Genomic DNA, 6,937 nt, shown 5'->3' on the forward strand with positions numbered 1-6,937 from the left:
TGGCTAATTTAACCAGCAACAATTATCCTAATGAGAGATCACTATCACTAAAATTTATTTCGTGCTTAGGATGTGCCAGGTACTTCTCTGTATATTTTACATGTATTAATCCACTTCTTCCTCATAAAAATCATATGTGGTAAGTACTGTTATTGTCCCCATTTTGCACATGAGGAAACTGAGGCCAGAGTGCTTAAAGAACTTGTGCAAGGTGATCCAACTAACTGTACTGGATGCTTGACAGAGTACAGGTCCCATTCTTCCTTGCTGCTTTTCCTACAGCTCCATATATTGTGACTGACTCCCCCCCCACCCCCACAGTAGTCTCCCTGACCAGTTACAGTGTTATCAAGAAGAGAGCCAGACCAAAAAAAAAAAAATCATAGAGATAGGAAGTAGAATGGTAGTTCCCGGGGCTGGAGTGGGGAAGAAATAGGGAGTTATTGTTTAATGGGTATGGAGTTTCAGTTTTAGAAGATGAAAAGAGCCTTGGAGATGGATGGTGGTGATGGTTGCACAACATTATGAATGTATTTAATACCAATGAACTGAACACTTAAAAATGGTTAAGATGGTAAATTCTACATTTTTTACATTTTACCACAATAAAAAAAAAATGGGGGGAAACTGACAAAGAAGAGAGCCATATGAATAGAGGAGATGCAGAGGTACCACTAGGGAGACTTTCTTGTACCAATCAGTTTAGCTATTTAAAAGAGCATCCATGGACTTGGCTTTGTACATGCCCAGATCTGTGCCTTTGGAAATACACAGCCTACTACCTCCTGGAATACTCTGTTTGGCAGGATAGCTCAAGAGGCACAACCACATGGAAATCACCTCAGCAAGACCATCCGATCCACCAGGAGTGTGCTTTTCTTGTCTACCCACACTGAGCATCAGGATCTTAACTGTACCACTTAGGAGAGATGCATCAGGCTAAAGATTTCATGGAAACTACAAACGATTAACAACAATGATAGATTCCTTCCTGTGGAATAAAAACTACAGGCAGTGTTCTACACATTTAACCTAAGCAAAAATCATACAAAAGAAAACATAATGTGCATCTGACCCAGAACTACCTAACATAGTATACGGCCACTCCTACTCATTCTACAAATATTTTTCCTTTACGTCAACTCCGCTCATTAACAAATTGGTCAAGAGGCATGTACCTGCACGCCAGGAAACACCAAGACCCGGACTCCCTCGTGGACCACGTCATCTGTATTGTGGAGAAGGACAAATGACGTCCTCCTGCACTGGGCTCCTGTAGAGAGGCTGGAGATTCCACTCAAATCCTCTATTCCAAGAAGGACGCCAGTGGGGATGACTCCTGCACTTCTGACGAGGAACTGACCTTTGACCCCGGCTATAAACCCCACAGAGGGCAGTCATCAGCACAGGTCAGCTGCGGCCCGGCCACTCAGAGCCACGAGAGGTGCAGAACCCAGCTTCCGCAGGGGCGCCCTGGTCTTCTTAGTGAGTAAGTCTGGGGGAGCTCAAGGCCATCTGCCGTTCAAAGTCCGGCCTCAGCTGGGCCTGCCTGGTCCTGGTCACGCAGGCCACAGGCTCCCCGCCTGCCCTGCATGTCCACCGTGGGGCACCAGCGCCCTGCTCTGTGTCTTTAGCCGTCACCTGCTGTTGGCCACCTCTCCACAGAACCGCCACCTCTACCTCGTCTCCCCCTATGCCTCCCCGGCCCTCTCCAACTCCTTCCATCACGTCCAGCTCTTTAACCAGGACCGTTCACACGTGGTGTCTCGCTTCCTCCAGGATTCCTACTGCACCACCTTCAGCAGCTTCTCCAGCGCGACCACCTTCTTCAGGGGAGACCTGCAGCCACACCTGGACGGGGCCTCCAGCCACCCTCTTCCGGCCTCTGAATACGCGCCCCACCTGGGTTGCAGGTCACTTCCGGTGTGGAGCTGGGGCCACGGCCGCTTGTGGAGCGGACGCCTCGGGTCACAGGGGAGGAGTGGGTCCACCGCGTGTGCCCCGAGGGCCTCCTGCAGCAGGTCCCTGAGCTGAGACCCCGGCTCTTCTCAGGAATGCGGAGCCAAGTACCCCCTCAGGGAGGGCTGGGCAGGGCCGGCTGGCGGCGCCGCGGGGGCGGGGCGGTTTCCCCCAGGGTCTGAGCCCCAGCCTACTGCGCCAGGCTTGGCGGTCCCTCCTATGGTACTTCAGCTGGGAGGGCTCTGCCAAGGATAGCAAGGCCCACGTGCGCAAGAAAACTGATGAGGATTTCCACCTGAAGCTGCCGTGGAACTCCGTGAGGCCTGGGCAGGGGCGGAGGAACTCACCGCCGCATGGATACTGCAGCCTCATGGCCAGAGACGAGAGCCGCTCTCATAGAACCAACAAATTCTCTGAGGGTCGCGAGAACCCAGGGCTGGGCCTGCTGAACGACGTCCTCCTCCCCGACTGCCTGTACCATGACGAGCTCGGCTACGTCCAGGGCAGGAGTGACCTTCTCTTCCCGATCCGCTAGGGCTCTCAGGACGAGGTGGATGCCTTCCGCTGTTTTTGTGGCGTCACGGAGCTCGTGCAACGGAACTCTGAGGAGATAATGAAGCGGCAACTCCTGCTACTCCTGAAGGTGCTGGAGCCGCCGCTCTGAGACTTCTGGGACTCCCCCGACTCCGGCTCTCTCTGCTTCTGCTTCCGGTGGCTGCTCCTCTGGGTCAAGCGGGAATGCCCCTTCCCGGAAGTCCTTCGGCCGTGGGAGGCGCTGTGGACAGGGCGCCCTGGCCCCAGCCTGTACCTGCTGGTGGCCTGCGCCGTCCTAGACGTGGAGCGGGACACCTCATGCCTTCCGGCTTCGGCTCCAGCGAGATCCTCAAGCACACAGACTAGCTGACCACAAAGCTGAGCTTGGAGGACGTGCCGACACTGGCCGAGGCGCTCTACCCGCCGCCGACAACCTGCCCGGTGAGTCCCTGACCCCTCACGATAGCCCGCAGGCCCCATCAAACCTCTGACTTTTCGCTCCCTGATCCCCAACCCTCGGTGAGCTGCCCCACCACGTGCAGGAGGTCCCAGGTCTGGGCCGTCCTCGGAGCACCACAGGCTCTCGCTCCAGACTCCCCACCGCCGCTGTCCCGTACCCGTTCCCCACCAGCTCCGCCGCCCCGCAAGGACACGGGCCCGCAGGCGGACCAAACGGCAGCCCGGAGATCCTGCCGGAGGAGGGGGAGGAAGGTGCGAACTCCTAACCCTCCTGGACTTGCTGAGCCATCATGTTGGCTTGCGCCTGGGTGGGGAGGCATGGTGCCTCTAGTCCCCTCCGACCCCTCAGCAGGGTTGACGTCTGGCCATGTGGCCCTGATCCGGTCAGTAAGGTTTAAGAGGAGGCCGGGGGTGAGTGGTGGGGGTCGTGGAGACAGGGCTTCCTTACCTGCCTGAGTTTAGGGCTTTTGGAGGAGTAAGGATGGGGGCGTTAAGGTGCAACCGCCACTTAGTGGATGTGCGGGAACACATCCTGGACATAACCGAGACGGAAGGGCCTGCAGAACTGCTCACTCTTGGGACCCTGCCCACCAGATTGTTTTGTGAGAAAGAAAAACTCATGTTTAACGCCCACCCCTCCCCCCACCCCAAAAAAAAGAAAATTGGTGAAGACTTAGCCAAGCAGGGCTGAGAGAAATGTCTCTGCTCTAAAGTTCCTGTCCAGGTCTCTCCTTACACTGTCCATCATACTCTGTGGGCTCCACACTATCCTTGTCATGCCTGTGTCATTTCCTCATATAAGTTCCCTTATTTCTAATTCCAGGCAATTTTTACTCTTTGCTTTTGCCTTGCATAGGACATGGTTTAAGTATAGAGTTTATAGCAATGGTATTTCTAAGAATGTTTGCTTCCTCCAGTATGTTTTACAGTGTTTCCACTCAGGAAAGACTTATTTTTCCATGTGCATGGTCCTATAGTGCAGTTCTTGCCCATATGTCTGTGCTTCAGGTGACTCCCAGTCTTGCCTCCACGTGTGATCTCCATGAGACTATTGGAGAAATGTTTGTTTTGTGGGGTTTTTTGGCCACATCAACCAGGGATAGAACCCATGCCCCCTGCAGCAGAAGCACGGAGTCTTTACTGGACTGCCAGGGAAGTACCATGTTCTGTGGCTCCTCTTGTTGAAAAAAATATTTTTCAGAATAAGGTTTAAACAGAGGATGACTTGCCCTCCCTTAGCTCTGTTTGGAGGAAAATATACTGTCTTCCCCACCCACCCTTATGCCTTATTTCTAAAACAATAAACATTCTTATTGACTCTTATAAAACAGTTAACATATAATCTATCTCATCTCAGAAGAAAGAATATTAATTTCCAAACTGTGCTTTAGGTGTCTGGAACAAGACACAATAAAGGGCAAGCTAAGAAATCATTCGTGAAACTGAATAATTTCCCCAAAAGGGAACTGGCTTCAGTCAGTGCTATCAGTAGCTTTTGCTCTATTCTCAGCCCCCAGGGCAATATTTAATGTGCTACATGGTAATAAGCTTCTGTGTGCTATTATCTGAAGAACTAAAAACCTAAAAAAATTCCATGAAGTTGTTAGTGTTGACCAAGAAGGAAGGAAACTCAGATGCCAACGTTTGACCTAACAAACTAACTAGAGAAACAAGAGACACTAACTTTATGTTTGTGGAATGTACAAAGAGAAGCTCATCCCTCAGCTCCTATGTTTCTTTTTTTAATCTAATTAATACTTTGCATTATAAATAGTTTTAAAATACCTTTGGTTATGCAGTGAAACAGTGAAGCCACTGGAAAATCATACAAACAATGCAATAGAAAAATCAAAACCAAAAGAAACAACAAAAAAAAGAAAAATCAAAACAATTTAAAAACCTAAATCAGTTAGGATTCATTTGGATGTAAGTAAAGGAAGTTGTTCAACTCAAAATGGGTAAAGTTAAAAATAAGGAGAGGAAGGGAAATTATTGGCTCACAAAATGCTAAAGTCCACAGAAAACTGAGCCAGGGGCTCCAGGGGTATTAGGCCTTAGTTTCTCTCCACCTGTTGGCTCTGCAAACCTCCTGGGTTGGCATCATTCTTAGGTAGACCCTGTCCTCATGGGGACCTTGTAGCTCAGGCTTACCTCAGCCTAGAGCTAGCAGTCACTGCACAGAGAAATTGTCTCTTCACTATAATTCTAGGAAGCGTCCCAGAATTGAGTGTCATTGTCCTGAACTAGATTACATGCCCACCCTTGAACCAACCACATACCAAAGGGACATAATGTATTCGATCTGGAGTGGAGGAAGGTGCTACACTTGAGCCCCATCCTCATGGACTGAAGGAGCTGAGGAGGGAGGGTCCCCAGTGTAAAATCAAGGTGCCATTACTAAAAAAAGGTAAAAGGATGCCAGATAAGCTAAAGGTTGCCCAATCCAGCACTCAAATTAATTAAGTCCCCAACCTCAGCTTGTGAGATACTTGACAGGAATTTTTTAAAAGGGAAATTAAGTACAGTGATGCAAGTCACAATTCCAACTCTTGACTAATCAGCAAACACAGACATACATAAATATATTAGGACAGTGGCCCTTCCATTTTAACAAGAAAATATGTGAGTCACTCAGACGGAAACTAAAATCTGAATCTATTCAGAAACAATTGTTAACTCAGTTCTAAAGCCACAAGCATCCAAGCACATACACTCTCATGTCAAAGAGGTCCTATTCCTCTTCACTTCAGTTTGCATCTTGTTGTGACATTACACCATATGGTGTGGGCAAAGTGCTCCTGTATGCAAAGTGAGTTCAGAGTAAATGAGCTAAAAATGTCTTACATACATAATGGCTCTTGTTTCAACTTAGCTGGGACTACTAGATTGCTGCAAACACCAAAATAATAGTGCTGCTAATGAGGAGATTTGTTCATAACTTACTATACTGTCAACTCTAATGTTCGACCATAATGGTTATTATTTATTGATATGTTGTGTGTATACAAAGCAGTGGCTGAGGCCAAAAGCAGCATCTTAACAGAACCCAAGCCTATTAGATTGTGAATAATCTCCTAAAGATAACCGTTAAAAAAAAAAAAATCTGCCCAAAGTCTCTGTTATTTGAGACATCTTAATTGAAAAGACAGAGACCTAGATTTAAAGTCAGAACACCAGGATTGATCCTGTAAGAGACTGGAGTGACAACTCCCAGTGCTGGTGAGGGTGCAGACAAGCAGGCACTTCCCGACATCGTCAGTGGGAAAGTGTTTAACCCAGTCTTTTGGAGAGGAATCTGACATGATACATTAAAATTTTAAAAGCTCATATCCTTTGATTCAGCAGTTTTACTTCTGGGAATCAACCCTGTAAAAATTAAAGTACCAGTACATGAGGACATACATACAAGGATGTTTATTGCAATTGTATTTGTGATAGCAAAAACTTGAAACAACCTACATCCACAAGAATGGAATGCTTGAGTAGACTGATGCATCCATTTGGTCACAGGTTATAATGTGACTGCAGAAGAACAAGTCAGATTTACATTTTAGTTTGGAGAGATGAATATTATGTACTATTAGGTGAGAAAAGCAAGTTGCAGGAGAACGGGACAGATAAATAATGATACATGAGGTAGACAGATAATGTACATCTATGTATATAAAGATATGTACACACATATAGTATCATCACAACTTTTGTATAAAAGAATAGAATAATAGGGTTTGGATTCAGGCTCTGAAATTTGAGAGATCTTTGAACTTCACTTTCTTCTTGTGCAAAATAAAGGCAATCTTTTTGTGAAAATCAAATGAGATGATGATGAAAATGATTTTTGAACTGTAAATAGCAATCAAATGCCATATAATAATATTACCATAATATAGTCTTATATGAGTCTAAAGTTCAGGTTCCACAAAGTCCTCCAAAGGTAGTGTCAACTTGCAGAATTGTATTTGGCTTTATCCACACCAATATCAGC

At 47.3% G+C, this 6,937-nt stretch overlaps 1 pseudogene across 1 annotated transcript; it reads left to right on the plus strand.

The window, feature by feature from the left end:
* Window positions 1-1,172: 1,172 nt before the first annotated feature.
* On the plus strand, window positions 1,173-3,218 carry LOC309962990 (TBC1 domain family member 17-like; annotated as a pseudogene). Its single transcript has 3 exons — window positions 1,173-2,054; window positions 2,135-2,934; window positions 3,018-3,218. The product of its transcript is annotated as a TBC1 domain family member 17-like (transcript).
* The last annotated feature ends 3,719 nt before the right edge of the window (window positions 3,219-6,937 follow it).

The sequence above is a fragment of the Leucopleurus acutus genome, assembly GCF_964270905.1.
Source record: "Leucopleurus acutus genome assembly, chromosome: 6".
Lineage (NCBI taxonomy): Eukaryota > Metazoa > Chordata > Mammalia > Artiodactyla > Delphinidae > Leucopleurus > Leucopleurus acutus.